The 17386-nt window shown below is 36.8% G+C and overlaps 1 protein-coding gene across 2 annotated transcripts in view; it reads right to left on the bottom strand.

Annotated features, from left to right (window-relative positions):
- Nucleotides 1-17386, bottom strand: part of LOC132148976 (speckle-type POZ protein) — an 80614-nt gene that overhangs the window by 41373 nt on the left and 21855 nt on the right. The window contains exons 2-3 of one of the 2 annotated variants that reach the window (XM_059557822.1): nucleotides 17039-17171; nucleotides 16401-16498 (exon numbers count right to left, since the gene is read on the bottom strand). The gene's annotated coding sequence lies outside the window, so the exon portion shown is untranslated. The remainder of the gene's footprint in view (nucleotides 1-16400; nucleotides 16499-17038; nucleotides 17172-17386) is intronic. The other variant, XM_059557821.1, reaches the window with a different exon arrangement.

Below are 17386 nucleotides of genomic sequence, written 5' to 3'. Positions count from 1 at the left end.
TTCTTCTGACCATAGAAGCCAGTCCTGTTTGAAGTTTCAGTCGTCACCTTTATTTATTTATATAGCGCTTTAAACAAAATACATTGCATCAAAGCAACTGAACAACATTCATTAGGAAAACAGTGTCAATAATGCAAAGATGATAGTTAAAGGCAGTTCATCATTGGATTCAGTTATGTCATCTCTGTTCAGTTAAATAGTGTCTGTCCATTTATTTGCAATCAAGTCAACGATATCGCTGTAGATGAAGTGTCCCCAACTAAGCAAGCCAGAGGCGACAGCGGCAAGGAACCGAAACTCCATCGGTGACAGAATGGAGAAAAAAACCTTGGGAGAAACCAGGCTCAGTTGGGGGGCCAGTTCTCCTCTGACCAGACGAAACCAGTAGTTCAATTCCAGGCTGCAGCAAAGTCAGATTGTGCAGAAGAATCATCTGTTTCCTGTGGTCTTGTCCTGGTGCTCCTCTGAGACAAGGTCTTTACAGGGGATCTGTATCTGGGGCTCTAGTTGTCCTGGTCTCCGCTGTCTTTCAGGGATGTAGAGGTCCTTTCTAGGTGCTGATCCAGCATCTGGTCTGGATACGTACTGGATCCGGGTGACTGCAGTGACCCTCTGATCTGGACACAGACTGGATCTGGTGGCCACGGTGACCTCGGAACAAGAGAGAAACAGACAAATATTAGCGTAGATGCCATTCTTCTAATGATGTAGCAAGTACATAGGTTGTTATGGGAAGTGTTTCCGGTTCCGGTTTACCTAATTAATGCAGCCTAAAAATCCTTTAACGGATTTGGATAATAAAAGCATATTAGTATGTTATGTGTATGCCAGGTTAAAGAGATGGGTCTTTAATCTAGATTTAAACTGCAAGAGTGTGTCTGCCTCCCGAACAATGTTAGGTAGGTTATTCCAGAGTTTGGGCGCCAAATAGGAAAAGGATCTGCCGCCTGCAGTTGATTTTGATATTCTAGGTATTATCAAATTGCCTGAGTTTTGAGAACGTAGCGGACGTAGAGGATTATAATGTAAAAGGAGCTCATTCAAATACTGAGGTGCTAAACCATTCAGGGCTTTATAAGTAATAAGCAATATTTTAAAATCTATGCGATGCTTGATAGGGAGCCAGTGCAGTGTTGACAGGACCGGGCTAATATGGTCATACTTCCTGGTTCTAGTAAGAACTCTTGCTGCTGCATTTTGGACTAGCTGTAGTTTGTTTACTAAGCGTGCAGAACAACCACCCAATAAAGCATTACAATAATCTAACCTTGAGGTCATAAATGCATGGATTAACATTTCTGCATTTGACATTGAGAGCATAGGCCGTAATTTAGATATATTTTTGAGATGGAAAAATGCAGTTTTACAAATGCTAGAAACGTGGCTTTCTAAGGAAAGATTGCGATCAAGTAGCACACCTAGGTTCCTAACTGATGACGAAGAATTGACAGAGCAACCATCAAGTCTTAGACAATGTTCTAGGTTATTACAAGCAGAGTTTTTAGGTCCTATAATTAACACCTCTGTTTTTTCAGAATTTAGCAGTAAGAAATTACTCGTCATCCAGTTTTTTATATCGACTATGCAATCCATTAGTTTTTCAAATTGGTGTGTTTCACCGGGCTGCGAAGAAATATAGAGCTGAGTATCATCAGCATAACAGTGAAAGCTAACACCATGTTTCCTGATGATATCTCCCAAGGGTAACATATAAAGCGTGAAGAGTAGCGGCCCTAGTACTGAGCCTTGAGGTACTCCATACTGCACTTGTGATCGATAGGATACATCTTCATTCACTGCTACGAACTGATGGCGGTCATATAAGTACGATTTAAACCATGCTAATGCACTTCCACTGATGCCAACAAAGTATTCAAGTCTATGCAAAAGAATGTTGTGGTCAATTGTGTCAAACGCAGCACTAAGATCCAATAAAACTAATAGAGAGATACACCCACGATCAGATGATAAGAGCAGATCATTTGTAACTCTAAGAAGAGCAGTCTCAGTACTATGATACGGTCTAAATCCTGACTGGAAATCCTCACATATACCATTTTTCTCTAAGAAGGAATATAATTGTGTGGATACCACCTTTTCTAGTATCTTGGACAGAAAAGGGAGATTCGAGATTGGTCTATAATTAACTAGTTCTTTGGGGTCAAGTTGTGGTTTTTTGATGAGAGGCTTAATAACAGCCAGTTTGAAGGTTTTGGGGACATGTCCTAATGACAATGAGGAATTAATAATAGTCAGAAGAGGATCTATGACTTCTGGAAGCACCTCTTTCAGGAGCTTAGATGGTATAGGGTCTAACATACATGTTGTTGGTTTAGATGATTTAACAAGTTTATACAATTCTTCCTCTCCTATGGTAGAGAATGAGTGGAACTGTTCCTCAGGGGGTCTATAGTGCACTGTCTGATGTGATACTGTAGCTGACGGCTGAATGGTTGCAATTTTATCTCTAATAGTATCGATTTTAGAAGTAAAGTAGTTCATAAACTCATTACTGCTGTGGTGTTGGGAAATGTCAACACTTGTTGAGGCTTTATTTTTCGTTAATTTAGCCACTGTATTGAATAAATACCTGGGGTTATGTTTGTTTTCTTCTAAAAGAGAAGAAAAGTAATCGGATCTAGCAGTTTTTAATGCTTTTCTGTAGGATATGTTACTTTCCCGCCAAGCAATACGAAATACCTCTAGTTTTGTTTTCCTCCAGCTGCACTCCATTTTTCGGGCTGCTCTCTTTAGGGTGCGAGTATGCTCATTATACCATGGTGTCAAACTGTTTTCCTTAACCTTCCTTAAGCGTAAAGGAGCAACTTTATTTAAAGTGCTAGAAAAGAGAGAGTCCATAGTTTCTGTTACATCATCAAGTTGTTCTGAGGTTTTGGATATGCTAAGGAATTTGGATACATCAGGAAGATAACTTAAAAAGCAGTCTTTTGTGTTAGAAATGATGGTTCTTCCATACTTGTAACAAGAAGTAGAATTTACAATTTTGGCTATATGAATTTTGCAAAGAACTAAATAATGATCTGAGATATCATCACTTGGCTGAATAATTTCAACACCATCAACATCAATTCCATGTGACAGTATTAAATCTAGAGTATGATTTCGACAATGAGTAGGTCCTGAAACGTGTTGTCTAACACCAATAGAGTTCAGAATGTCTATAAATGCTGATCCCAATGCATCGTTTTCATTATCAACATGGATATTAAAATCACCAACTATTAAAACTTTATCTGCAGCCAGAACTAACTCAGATGTAAAATCACCAAACTCTTTAATAAAGTCTGTATGGTGCCCTGGTGGCCTGTATACAGTAGCCAGTACAAACATAACAGGGGATTTATCATTAACATTTGTTTCTTTGGATAATGTTATATGAAGTACCATTACTTCAAACGAGTTATACTTGTAGCCTGCCCTCTGAGAAATCCTGAAAACGTTGTTATAAATTGAAGCAACACCTCCACCTTTGCCTTTTAGACGTGGCTCATGTTTATAACAGTAATCTTGGGGGGTGGACTCATTTAAAATAATGTAATCATCAGGTTTTAGCCAGGTTTCTGTCAAACAGAGTACATCTATATTATGATCAGTGATCATATTATTTACAAAAAGTGTTTTCGTAGAAAGGGATCTGATATTCAATAAGCCAAGCTTTATCATTTGTTTATCCATATTGCTTCTGTTTTTTATTTGTTGAACCTCAATTAAATTGTTAATCTTAACCTGGTTTGGACGTTTTTTGTTTTTTCTAGTTCGGGGAACAGACACAGTCTCTATAGTGTGATATCTAGGTGAAAAAGTCTCTATGTGCTGAGAATTAACTGACCTCTGTGACGGGAGGCAGCTAGCAGACGGTCGGTTTAGCCAGTCTGTCTGCTTCCTGACCTGGGCCCCAGTTAGTCAAGTATAAACACTAAGACTATTTGCCATATTTCTAGAGAGAAGAGTGGCGCCACCCCAGGAGGGATGAAGACCATCTCTTTTAAACAGGTCAGGTCTGCCCCAAAAGCTCGTCCAATTGTCTATGAAACCTATGTTATTCTGTGGGCACCACTTAGACATCCAGCCATTGAGTGATGACAATCTGCTATGCATCTCATCACCACGGTAAGCAGGGAGGGGACCAGAGCATATTACAGTGTCTGACATCGTGCTTGCAAGTTCACACACCTCTTTAATGTTATTTTTAGTGATCTCCGACTGGCGAAGTCGAACATCATTAGCGCCGGCATGAATAACAATCTTACTGTATTTACGTTTAGCATTAGCCAGCACTTTTAAATTTGCCAAGATGTCAGGCGCTCTGGCTCCCGGTAAACATTTGACTATGGTGGCTGGTGTCTCTATATTCACGTTCCGTACAATAGAATCACCAATAACTAGAGCACTTTCATCAGGTTTCTCAGTGGGTGCATCACTGAGTGGGGAGAACCTGTTTAATGTTTTGATCGGAACAGAAGAGCGGTGTTTTGACCCACGACTACGCTGCCTCACTGTCACCCAGTTGCCCTGCTGCTGGGGCTCTGTTTCCGGAACCGAACAATGTACAGGAATCCCTGAGCTAGACGCATCCAAAGCCGTATCTAGAGCCCTAACATTTTTACTATCCTCAATTAAAGTTTGGATGCGTGTCTCTAATTCTGAAATCTTCTCTGTCAGCCTAACTATTTCCCTGCATTTATCACATGTGAATCCCTCATCAGCGACAGAGATAGATAAACTGTACATGTGGCAAGAGGTGCAAGAAACAATGATAGGAGAAGCCATTACTCACCGTGCTTGATGAAAATTCTTACTGCGGTTGTTTGATGAACTTGTGAAAAACTGGAGCGAGGGAGAGGAGAAAAGAAAACAGCGATAGGTTCGAATGAAGACGCTAATGACAAGCTAACGAATGCTAACGCTTTGCAGGTGTACTGCACTCACGGAAATAAAATAAAAGTGAACGATCAAAGTTAATCTGATAAGATTGATCGATAATATCAGAAATATGGTGTGAATTAAGTTATATTTTACCACTTTAAAAAACAGAGAGTGATAGTAAGATAAAGATTCTAGAGAAAAAAATAAAATAAAAACAGCTACACGGAGCTACAAAATGTTACACAAGGCCAACAGGAAGTAGAGAAAACACTGTCCAACAGCGACACCCGCCAGTCGTGTCTGACAACTGAATATGCTGGAGATTGTTTTTGGACATTTTAGCATGTGTGGAACTAGAAATGTCCAAATTGGATGCACATCTAATCATTACCAAGTTCAACTAAAAAGTGTATATAATTGCAGCTTAATTTTAACTGATATCATGAAGTCAAGAAAAATGGCTGCAGTAGAAGAAAACCCCTTGAAGTCCCCTTCGCTTTTTCTCCCCTACTGAAAAAGAGAGTGGCAGTGTCTCTCTGGTTAAGACACAGTTAGGGAGCCGTGGTGTGTGTGCTAACAGTTTGCCATTGCACACTGCTGCAGTGTGATCAATTAGACAGCTGACTCTCTCAAGTTTACACCACAGTAAAACCCCCAAAAATATCTAGGTTGTAAACAAACACATGCATACATATATATAGTCTTGTCGATCTCAACATGGTTACCTAATTACACAAAATGTGGAATACACTATAATGGAACCTGTATCTGTCTTTCTAACATAAAAAGGCTGCTTTGCTGCTCACTACACTTGTAAAACATATATCATCATTCGACACAATCTTGATTCACAACATGTGGTTAATAAAATAATGCTTACTTGTGGATAAAAAAAATTCTAGCTTAATAAATATAACTGGACAGATCAGGATACTAGTAGTTCCCAGCATGCTTTGCATTGAACTAATCAAATGTTAAATTTAAAAAAACACATAAAAGTTTGGGGTCAATAAAAGTGATTGATTGATTGAATTGCATTGTTACAAATAAATTCAAATTTTTATTTAAAATATAATAAATTGAAAAGTTATGTTAAATTGTAATTTTTCACATTACTCTATTGTTGATCACATTAAAACGTTGTAAGAGATTTTAAAAACTTGAAATGAAAAATAAAAAATAAAACCAACACTAAACTTCTAAAAACTTGTATTATAGAAATACTGTATAACTAAATTGTAAGGCACATTATCACATGCTGCTTATTTGCCACATTAAAAATTGTATCATGAACCACATTGTCTAAACATGACTTCTGGTTGTCATCCTTCCACGTTTAAGTAGTATAGTTATATTCTTATTCTCCTCCACTGCAGCAGTTTGCATGAGTGTGAGTGTCACTTTTGAAAGGGCACCGGCCCCACAGGGGGGCCCCCTGCCTGAGACCTGCCGCCTGCTATCCATCACAACAATACAGTTAGCAAAAACACTCAGCTGCAACCTGACAAAACCCACAGTCATAATCGCTACATCTACAACCTCTAAAGCTACAGAGGTGAGGAGCTGTGTGGGTTAGAACTGTTAACTCACTGCTTGTTAATATGGTATATTTAAAATGCACTGTTGTTCTTATTCTAATACCACCCTCTTCAGCGTGTCTCTCGTTGTTCTAATTTGTCATTTTGTAGGGTCTTTAAGGCTCAATAAAACAATTTAAGAGTGTCGATATAGTCTTTCATATGCCCCAAATCTAATTCTACCTATGATTGAAAACATTGGCAGGACAGAGGTGCATTTTATTCTTCTGCACTGTACATCATCCAAAACGAGTCTACAAAATATTCTCTCTTGGAATAAAATACTGAGGACTACCACCTGAAAGCACATTAAAAAACATCATCAAGAAACAACAAAGAAGATGAGACAGATGAGATTTAAATGCAATTTAGAAATAGGAAAAAAAAAATATGGATTTTCCAATCTGCTTTGTGGAAATAGCACCCACTAAAACCCCATCATATTGTCAGACGTTCCCCAAGGCTCACCCTCAGGTCCTTTTCTAATTTGTTGTTCATGCTGAATTTGGTGTTTGAAGCACATCAGTAGAGTTAAAACATCTTTACATTAGGAACAAAGGATTTGCTCTCAAATGGATCATCAGGTCCTTTTAGATTTTTAGTAATGACCTTCAACTTGACTTTGCCAGGTAACACATTGCCAGGCTCAATTATCCCCCTTCAATAGATTTCAAAGGTTTTCTTTAGAAGCATAAAAGCGGTATAATTAGCAGGAACCCTCGCTCATGCAATGTGCCAAACACAAAGTAGCTCAGTAGCTGCTAATTTCTTTGGCTGTCCTTACAGTTGTCTCTCATCTCTGTTGATTTACTTCTTTCCTTCCACACACATACAGAAAAAAAGACACTCTCACACATCCTAATACTGCTCAACAGCCGAGCTTGAGCCATGTGTGAAAGCCCTCTGTGTCTCTGTCTAACTCTTCTTCTTGTGAGACTCAAGAGTCGAAAGGAAAAACAACTTTTTTCTCTTCATAAGCGTACTCTGAAACATAACTAGTAGCTGAAGAAAAACATGAAATGAGAAGGGGACACATTTCAAATGAGCCAACAAAAGAAGAAAAAAAATCTGTTTTAAACCTAATTTCCCCTCACTTAAATTGAAATTCACCTAAACATATAATAAACAATTTATATTTTGAATATGATCCATGTAACTCAACTCTTTGTAATATTTAATTACAAAACCATAGGAAATAATACATTAAGCTGTTTCCAAGTTAATTATGAATAAATGGCACATGAACAATTAAGTAATTTCTAATATTTTTAATTGCCAGCAATGACTTGAGTCATATTTCACTTCAAAAAGCAGTGAGTACATTTAAACTAAGCTCCAACTGTTCAGAAATCATGAAGACGGCTAAACAAGAGAGAGTAAAGCACAATGAGATGTTTGATTATTATGACCAGACAAACAAAGACCTGTTTAAGACCTGCCGTGCTGAGTCACCTAGCATCCCTCTCCCCTGTGACCTCATCACAAAGTTAATACAAAACAGATTGGGGCGACAACGTCCTTCCCGTAGTCCAGCAGAGTTCAAAGTTACAGAAATAAACTAATCCCCCCCAGTTACACATAACACCCACCCTATAAAAGTTAACTTCAATTAACTGGCCCCTAAACGGGCCTGAACAAACACACAAAAGTGCCTTCAGCAGAGCCAATTCTTTTTAACTTGTCAAGCAACTGAAGGAAATGAAATGCAATGAATAGGATGAATAGTTACCAGAACATTTCTAGCAATTCCATCCTTAAAAGTCAAGATGCAGTGGATCAGTGGAGCATCACATCTTTTAACTGTATTCTGATGTACAGGTGATACACATAATCAAAAAAGAAAAAAACAGCCATCAGTTATTTATTAAATGGATGCTGATCTGAATGTGAGCTTGCAGTCAATTGTATTAAAGGAGTGAGATTTAGTTATGCTAAAATATTGGACAAGTGTATCATGCCTCATCTGAGAGAAGTGTTGTTTCATAGGTTATGATTGGGTTAGGGTTGTCTCACAAAAATATCACAAGATCAAATTAAAAAGAAAATTAACATGCAGTGATGAGTCATTCATAATAAGATCACTAAGATGTCTTCATAAATGATTATTTTTTAATAGAATAATAGATTTAATTTGATAGACTTTTTAACTAAAGTAAAGCATCACAAACCAGAGATACCCAATACAGGCTCAAAAACGATGCTGCTGGAAAACTCATTAGCATCTAATTTGTTGACTATCTTAAAGGTTTTGTTCAGGTTAAGTAATGCAAATCAATAATAATCTAGAAAAAACAAATGTTTCAAAGCTGTAAATGCAGAACCTATTGTTACAGCAAATAAATATTTGGTGAGCTCTTCAAACAGGTTTGTCAGTATGTCTGGCTCTGACTGCTCTATGCAAAGACATGTTACAAAGTATGCTCATATATGTTTGCAAAGTTAATTTTACATGGGTTTGCCGTTTCTTTCCCTCTCCAAGTATCGTAATTGCCTTTAAAATTTGACAAACAACTCATAGAAATGGACTGTATTTATATTTTCAGAAGCGTCATTAAACACAGGATGAACCATGGTTCAAACATGCGCACAAACTGTGGGTGGCTAACCATATGGTTCTTATTTTTTGTATGGGAATTTTTTCACCCCTACGGAGTAAATGTATGAGATTGCATGAAAGAGTGTGTAGGATTGTATAGTTATGGAACCTGCATGTGGCTTTAAACTAAGACCTACCAACACTCTGCCACCCAATTACCTGATGTACACAACAGTGGCGTTCCGTCCATATATGTGAATGTGCCGCATACCCAGACTAATTAATTTAAACATAATTATAAGTTGATCCCTTGTCATTTGAGATGTGACCAAGCTTAAAAAGGGTTGGGAATAAGTATGTAAAATTATTTCTTTAAAAACAACTGTAATTTTCTGTAAATCCAGTCCGTGACGGAAGCTTCCAGGCAAGCAGATTATGTGCAGCTTTTTCACCTCCACTCTGCAGCTATGACTCTTCAGGATTGTAGTGTGTTCTCAGTGTTTTTCTGGTATGGGGCTGATTTCATGCACGAGGTAAGCTGTCCGAGAAGAAAAATGCGCTAGCTGTTGCTGCCAGATCTCGATTGCTGAAAATTACATTGCGTTTGATGCAAAACTAACTCGACTAAATCATATGAAGAAAAAAACATCATAACTGTATATTTTCATGCTTTCTCAAGCTAAGCAAATTTCAAAAGTCCACAAAAAAAAAAATCTGGTAATAGACAATGTTGAAGAAGTTAATGTATAAGTGGTAAATAATAATGGGAAATTTATTGGGAATGGGAAAATTATCATTTGTATTTTGCATGGTCTATTATTGGAGTAGTGTCACCGGGGAGGGAGTTTTATCTCCCATTCACTGGGAATAAACAAATGAATGAATGAATGAATGAATGAATGAATGAATACATACATACAATTCAGTCTATGCAGAGTGGGGGAATTACCCATCTCCCCATCCTCTGAATACTCAATGTCCTCTTAATATCATAATGGAACTACGTTTAAACGTTATTTGGCGGTTTTTACTTGGAAAAAGTTTTCTAGCAATTTAACCCTCCTAAGGTTATCTTTGGGGCCCGGAGAAGTTTTGTCATGCCCTGACATTTGTGCTTTTTTCAGTTTCTTATACACATCTAAGTGGCTAAAGTCTAATCTCACTGTAATCAGCACAAACCGGGCTATAATAATATGTGAGCAGCATGTATGTACATGATTCTGTTTTTGAGAAAAAAAACATGCGTGGTTAGTGAAAAACTAAAAATGTTAAAACACTTGAATAAGGCCATAAAACACATAGAGAACATTGGTTCCTGGGATTTTTGAGAACTGGAGCTTGTAGCCTAGAATTTTTCTTTCTAAATTATGTGAAAATCATGTTGTTTACTCACTCACAGAAAACAATATATTGATTTAAATTTTCTAAGACACTTTTTGTTGGTAAAAGTCATATGCGAGTAGGCGTCAACTATCATGAATATCATTGTGATTTACACCTGAGAAGACAAAGGCCTGCATAATGAGCTGCATAATGAGCTGCATAATGAGCTGTATAATGAGCCATTCAATCATCTATGCCACTGAGAGGAAGGAGTTACAAGAAAGAATGTGACGACAAAATAAATCTATATTCAAGATTTATTTATATAATTTTATGTTTGTAGTTTATTTAGAATATATTTAATTATCCCACAACATAATTTAATATCCACTTGGGGGAGCAGTTAAACAGTTTGTTTAGGAAAAATCAGAGCTGTTTTTCAAACCTATTTTTTTTTGCATCATCACTCCAGTCACACAAACCTTCAGAAATCCTTTTAACAATCTTTTTTCTAAAAAAAAAAAAAAACATTTCTTGTTATTATTATTATCATTATTATTATTAATGTTAAAAATGAGCTGAGAATATTTTTTCAGTTTTTTTTGGGGGGGGGGGGGGGGGGGGTAAATTGAAAGAACAGCATTGTTTGTTTCATTTGTTACAGTTACATTTATTTGTAACATTTATATTATTTACATCACGCCTTTGAATGGTACAGTATTGTATATTGTTATTGAAACTTCATAATGTTTCACTTGATTATACATTTAGTCAGGAATTATAGTTTGGAAAAAGTCTAGAAAACTAGAAAATGTTTACACGTTATGTGAAAACTAGTACAAGTATATAAATAAATAAAAAGAGACTTACTCATGTTTATGATCTCTGCTGAATAAAGTGCTTCATTATTTTTTTCTGAGGAAATCCATTTCTCAAATCCTCAACCACGTCACATCTTTTTGGGGTGAATTATGTCTTATTCCTCTCATCGTGAAGCAAACAGTAAAATAAAAAAACTTGAACAGTCTCTCTGCGTTGTCTTCTGTGGTGTGGGCGTATTCAAGCCGCACGCTTCAGTTTGAATCTGAATAGCGCGTTCGGCGCGGTCACATTAGATATAATGAAGGGAGACATGAAAAACAGACATCGCGTTGTTTTCATATGGATTACTTTAACACAGAATATTTGTTTTCGGCAGCACTTATTTAGTTTAAAAGTAGATGTGTCAGGCTTTCTATAGATATCTCTCTCATGTCTCTTCGTTGAGTATTCACGGAGTTACAGTTCATTTTAATGACGTGTTTGTAAATAAAGATAAGTGGAGACAAAGGCTGCAGACAGCACACTTTGTTTGTTATCTTTATTTTATAAGTGCACAAAATTTTGTTGTTATTTTGTCTGTATACAAAAGAAGTAGACCCTTTACAGATTCAATTGATGTATTGCTCTTATCTGTACGATAAAAACTGAAAGAGTAATTTAAGTTATTTTTGGGGTTATCAGGAGGAAATACCTCATAACGCGTATCCGCGTTAATCGACTCCAGAGGATTAATTACTATGGATAAACCTGAAATGATAGAAGGATTAGAGATTAATTTTTGTTGACAAATAAGGTAGGAATGTTCATACTTTTAAATCGACACCTGCCATGGTGTTTTCCTCTTTGAATGTGTCCTAAAAGCAATGAGGAGGGGGGTGGGGGGTCTGGTCTTAATCTTAGCACTCAGCATACCCGGTTTAAAAAAAAAGTCACCGCTAGCCACTGGTAGACACACACACCACTGAATATTCTACATCTAGTGTTTATGTACACACACCAGAATGTGACAGGGAATAAAATTCAAATAGTTAAATAAGCTGCGAATGGTCATTTATTTTTTAAAAAGCAGAATGTGAAACACTGTAAGAGTGTGAGACTTTCTCCTCTGAACGCAGCCTTTGTTTCAGGCAACATCTGAAACAGGAAGGATTTTACACTGCATGTGTTTACACCTCTTGAATAATCGGGAGGAAGTCACTGTTCAAATTCGGCTGAGTGCTGTAATGTGCAAACCGATCCCCAACAGAGGCTTTCTGTCACTGCAAACAAACTGACTCTTCACACTCCGGGATTTCCACTATACGTCTGCGACGACGTCTGCAAAGCACTGTCACACTGCATGAAAGCATTTTTAAGATGTAATCACTGAAACTGAATCAAAAAAATCACCATACTAAAGTGTCTAAAGCGGATCGACAGGAAATTCTCATTGGTTTATGGTATTTTTTTATCAAATAAATGCAACCTTTGTGAGCATCAGAGACTTTCTAAAACATTAAACACATCTTCCTGACCCTGAACTTCTGATGGTAGTGTACATACTGGTGTTTTCAAACAAAATCACATGAACACTGTAACACTTAATGACAGAGAATGGGTGGAAAATGGTATTGTAAAATTAAATTACCACTTCTTTAATGAAAAAACACCCAGAACGCAAAATAAAACCCCTCTAACATCTACTTTCATTATCTATATGGATTCAGCTCAGTGCCAGTAATTGTCATGCTTTCACTACCTCACTAGGGTTTCATTATATCACTGTTTCAAAGAACTGCACAAGGAATTATAGGAATATTAAATGAGTGATAAAACGTAGTATTGAAGCATAATATTCTAAACAGAATAATAACAGGGATGTAACAATGCACCATGAGCCAGTTGAAATCGATACAAATACGTGACAGTTAAAATCGGTTGAGATATTAAATGAATTGTGATAGAGTTGTGGTACTGGGTAGGAGTTTTTTATGAATGTATCTCTGAGGGTAATTGATTGTCTTTAGAAAAGTTTAGATGATATTTTCTTTTCATCTGTATAATGCATGTTAAAGCAGCATTCATCAATAGGGTCAAGCGCTGCACTACTTTGTTTAAAATTCAGTGGTTGCCTCTAACTGAATGGAAACAGCACAGACAAAGCTAACAGGTTTCTTTACATGACGAGATTTCTTTTATTCGTGTTATTTATTTATTAGATTTTGTTTTAAAATGTTATGTTTCAATTTCACAAAGAAATGTTCAGCATTTTGTCCATTTTGTCCAATGGACATTTGTTCATTTATAATTTGTCTTGCATGTCATTGATTAAAAAAAAAACATTTGAAAAATTCGGGGAAAAGCTTACCAAAATCTACACTGAGTGCACAAGATATTGGTTTCAGTAGAAAAAATTATATATAAAAAATAAAAAAATACATAAAAATAAAAATCTTTTAAAACTTTTAAAGAATAATTGTAAAAGTATATTTCTTTGAAGGTACTAAGTCAATCACAAAAAAATTAAATAAATAGAAACTGAACACTAAAATCCAGCAACAAGGCATTCAAGTCGATCAGTTATATATTCATAGTGAAGTATCATTTCAGCACATTTCAAAATCTATACTAGTCCACGTTCAAAAACCTACATTCAAAAATCTAATAAAACAAACCAATAAAATATTTAATTCATGGAGATGAACACAGAAGAAACCTCTTTTTAAATGGATTTCAACTTATCTATAGTATCTTAAGCCTGGAATACATTGCACGATTTTTGCACCGATTTTCCACAGATTTACAGTCTGGAGAAGCTGATGCTAGTGGCAAAAGCTCAGAGCCTGAAGATTTGAGTTGACAGAATCCATAGAAAATCGATTAACTTAAAGTGACGACCATCAGTTAATATTTTAAAAGTACGTTTATGAAGTATTTACATAGAAATTCAATGTAAAAGAGCTTAAAAAGATCACACTGAGCTTAATTGGAGCAGCAACATCTGTTTTTTTTAAAAAATCGTGTAATAATTATAAAAATGACAAGATTTTGCTAAATACATAGTCTAGGTCATTATTAAGTCCATACATATTTTAACATGAACAACTATTATAAACAATATCTATGAAATTATACTTTTTCTTACTGATGCCACACTGAAGCTGTGATTTTTTTATAATAGTGTACCCTTTAAGCTTTGCAATTACCCTTTAAATTACAGCAATGTAAAACGACAGACCAGCAATAAACTGTCAATTTATAATATTATAGATGTAAAAGAACAAGCCAGTAATGCCTGTAAAGTAATATATTAGCTAGCATGGGTAGAGCAAGAGAGAGACTTTTTGTTCTTGTCATAGCATAACTATTTAGTGTTTTAAACCGCACAGGTGCGTGAGAGAGAGCCTATGGAATCACCAATAATTGAAAAAATATACTTTCAGACATACTGATAAACTAACATTAAATATAAAATTAATGTATTTAAAGCTAGTTCAGCTAGTTCATATATAGTCAGATGCAACTGTCATATCGCGCGTCCTGTGACAAATTTGCCGCATCTGCGCATGGAAGTTATCAGTCTAAATGTTCTGGTGAAAATCAATAGTAGATTTCATTTAAAGTCCAACAGTTTAACACTAATATTGGACACAAACGAACATGTTAAATATAAAGTATTCAAAACAGGTAAGTTCATATATTTGGAGTAAAGTTCAATTGAATTGATGCATTAGGCCTGTGTTATATTTTCCACATGAGCGATCCGGACGCACACAAGGACAGCGCGGACGCAGACTTCTTCCATTTATACTTCAGAAAGCGTATGCTGATTGTCCACTCTGTAACAAACATGTGAACAAACAACTGCACAGAATTATTGCCCATCTGGCTGTCTTTATATTCTTTTATTGATGGATTGCACAGGTTCGAATAGCAGTGGGCTTCTTCACACTGCCTGCACATGTGCAATTGTGCTTTTGAAGCCTACTAACTGACACTTGTCCACGCGGTCATAGAAAATAGGAGACACACGGTCGTCCGCTCAGAGCCTCCGTGCACACTCTCCGATGATGATTTTTCCATCACGCCTAACTAGCGGTCCATAGCGGACTCGCGTACGCGGAAAGTATAAACAGAGGCTTTAGTCATACAGCGCTCCGGACCGTTCTAACATAACTGGGGCATTAAACTCAGTTAGTGAGGGCTCGTTTAAAATATTGCACATATATAGGCCATTCAGATTTCTTGTTAAATTGCAATGAAATACCTTATATCTGCAGACGAACTACGTCTGTTTGTGAATGGAGACTCATTCACCGGCTACAGACTCATCCACTTTTGCGCGCGCTGTGTGTGTGTGTGAGAAACGCGGTGCTGAAGTGAAATAGCTGGACATTTTGATAGCCGAATTATAATAGGCCGCCTAATAAAAATAATAATAGTTATTATTTATATTATTATTATTTAATACATTAATAGGAGAATGAGCCTAATATCATCTTGACTATCGACAGAGACATCTGCTGTCGTTGATATATCCTACTATCGTCGATACATGATACTATCGTCTAGCTCTAATATTAGTGTAGCACACAATCTTATATAGCTAGTCAGCTAACTGTGTTCTGTAGCATCTGCGCTATGTTGCTAAAACTATCTTTTGGATCTAATGCAATTATTTCCCACATCCAAGTTCTTGGTTATAATATGCAAAAGTCTGAACATTAATCTCTTAATTTTACAATAGGTAAACACAGGTTCTGCACGATCCTCTTCAGTAATATCCTCTGCTTCTCAAGCGGACTCAAACTGATAAGCGATATTAACGACCCCGTTGTTTACAAAACAACCGGAGCACATGCCGTGAGGGGCAGGACGTTTAGACATGCACTAGAGGCAGTTAAGCCAATCACAACACACTGGGCTAGCTAACCAATCAGAGCCCATCAACTATTTCTGAGGGAGACGCTTCATGAAAGCAGGAAATGATCAGTGAGTTTCTTAGAGCAGAGCGGTGTTGAATAAAGAATTTTTTTATTTTTTTTTAAAGAAGCATTAACATGTTAGACTGCACCCCATAAACACAATCAAGCCTAGAAAAAAAACTCAGAACCACCCCTTTAAGAGATAAAAGAGCCATAGGCTAATGCTGAAAAAGATGTAGAGAACAGAGACGGGGATAAAAACAGACACGAGGTCATGAGCAGCTAATTATCTTGTCGGTAGTAATGCACTCAAGCCTGTGATCACCACAGGGTCATCCGTACTACACGCACCTGAGAGAGGGGTGTGTGGCGGTGCGTTTTAACTTGGCAGACGAGTCTGTTTGTGCTCTCGGTCTGAGTCCTTCACCTCTTGGATGCTGGTACGTGGTCTGACACAGAAAAATAGATGTAAAACACATTATTTCCTGAACAAAAGTTCTCACGTGTTATTCCTTTCCTTCAGATTTTACCCTCCTCTACTTCCACGCAGCAGCCTTTCAGCACCCAGCAGTCCATTATTCGCTGTAAAAATGCCACTTTCAGTACCCCATTCTCATCCAAATGCTTCACATATGCATCCTTCAACACCAAACCTTCACCTTTTCATTTCTGCTCGTCTCCTTTTCTTTTTGCCTACACTTCACATCTCAGCAAAATCTCCCAGTGTCCTTCTCTGGCCATTAAAGAGGTCCATTTTATATTTCTCTTCCTGCTCTTCTCTAAACCACTCCATTTCCCCATTTGAATCACTTTACTCATGTGCAGTCTAGTTTGTAGTGTAAGTGTCCCTGAGACTAATTTAAGCTTTTCAACAAAATACATGCATTATACCAAAAATACAAAACAGCCAAATAAAAGTTTTGTTCCTCTTCATCATGTTCAATAGGCCTAGCATGTCTTTTACCCAGCAGCCGGATGTTTCTTCTTACCTTCTGGTGATGAGGCAGAGATGTGGCATCATGTGGCAGCCTTTCTCTTCCTCCAACAGAAGTTCACAGCTCCACCGATTCTGAGGAGTGAGTCTATGAGTTTTGATTTTTTTTTAATGATTCAGAAAGAGATCTAAGAAAAGAAGCAGAAGAAAAGAGAATTGTGAAAATGCTGTGAGGTCATCGAGACATGTCATGAAATGAGAGTACAGATAAAGGGAACTATAAAACTGAAACCACTCTATTTTAGCATTAATTAGAAAAAAACAATGCTATGAATAGTTTTATAATAAAATGTACATTTCATACAGAACACATAACACTGTACAACTGAATTTTAATTGTACT

This window comes from Carassius carassius, chromosome 9 (genome assembly GCF_963082965.1).
Source record: "Carassius carassius chromosome 9, fCarCar2.1, whole genome shotgun sequence".
Classification (NCBI taxonomy): Eukaryota; Metazoa; Chordata; class Actinopteri; order Cypriniformes; family Cyprinidae; genus Carassius; species Carassius carassius.
This window is presented reverse-complemented; position numbering and strand designations above follow the sequence as displayed.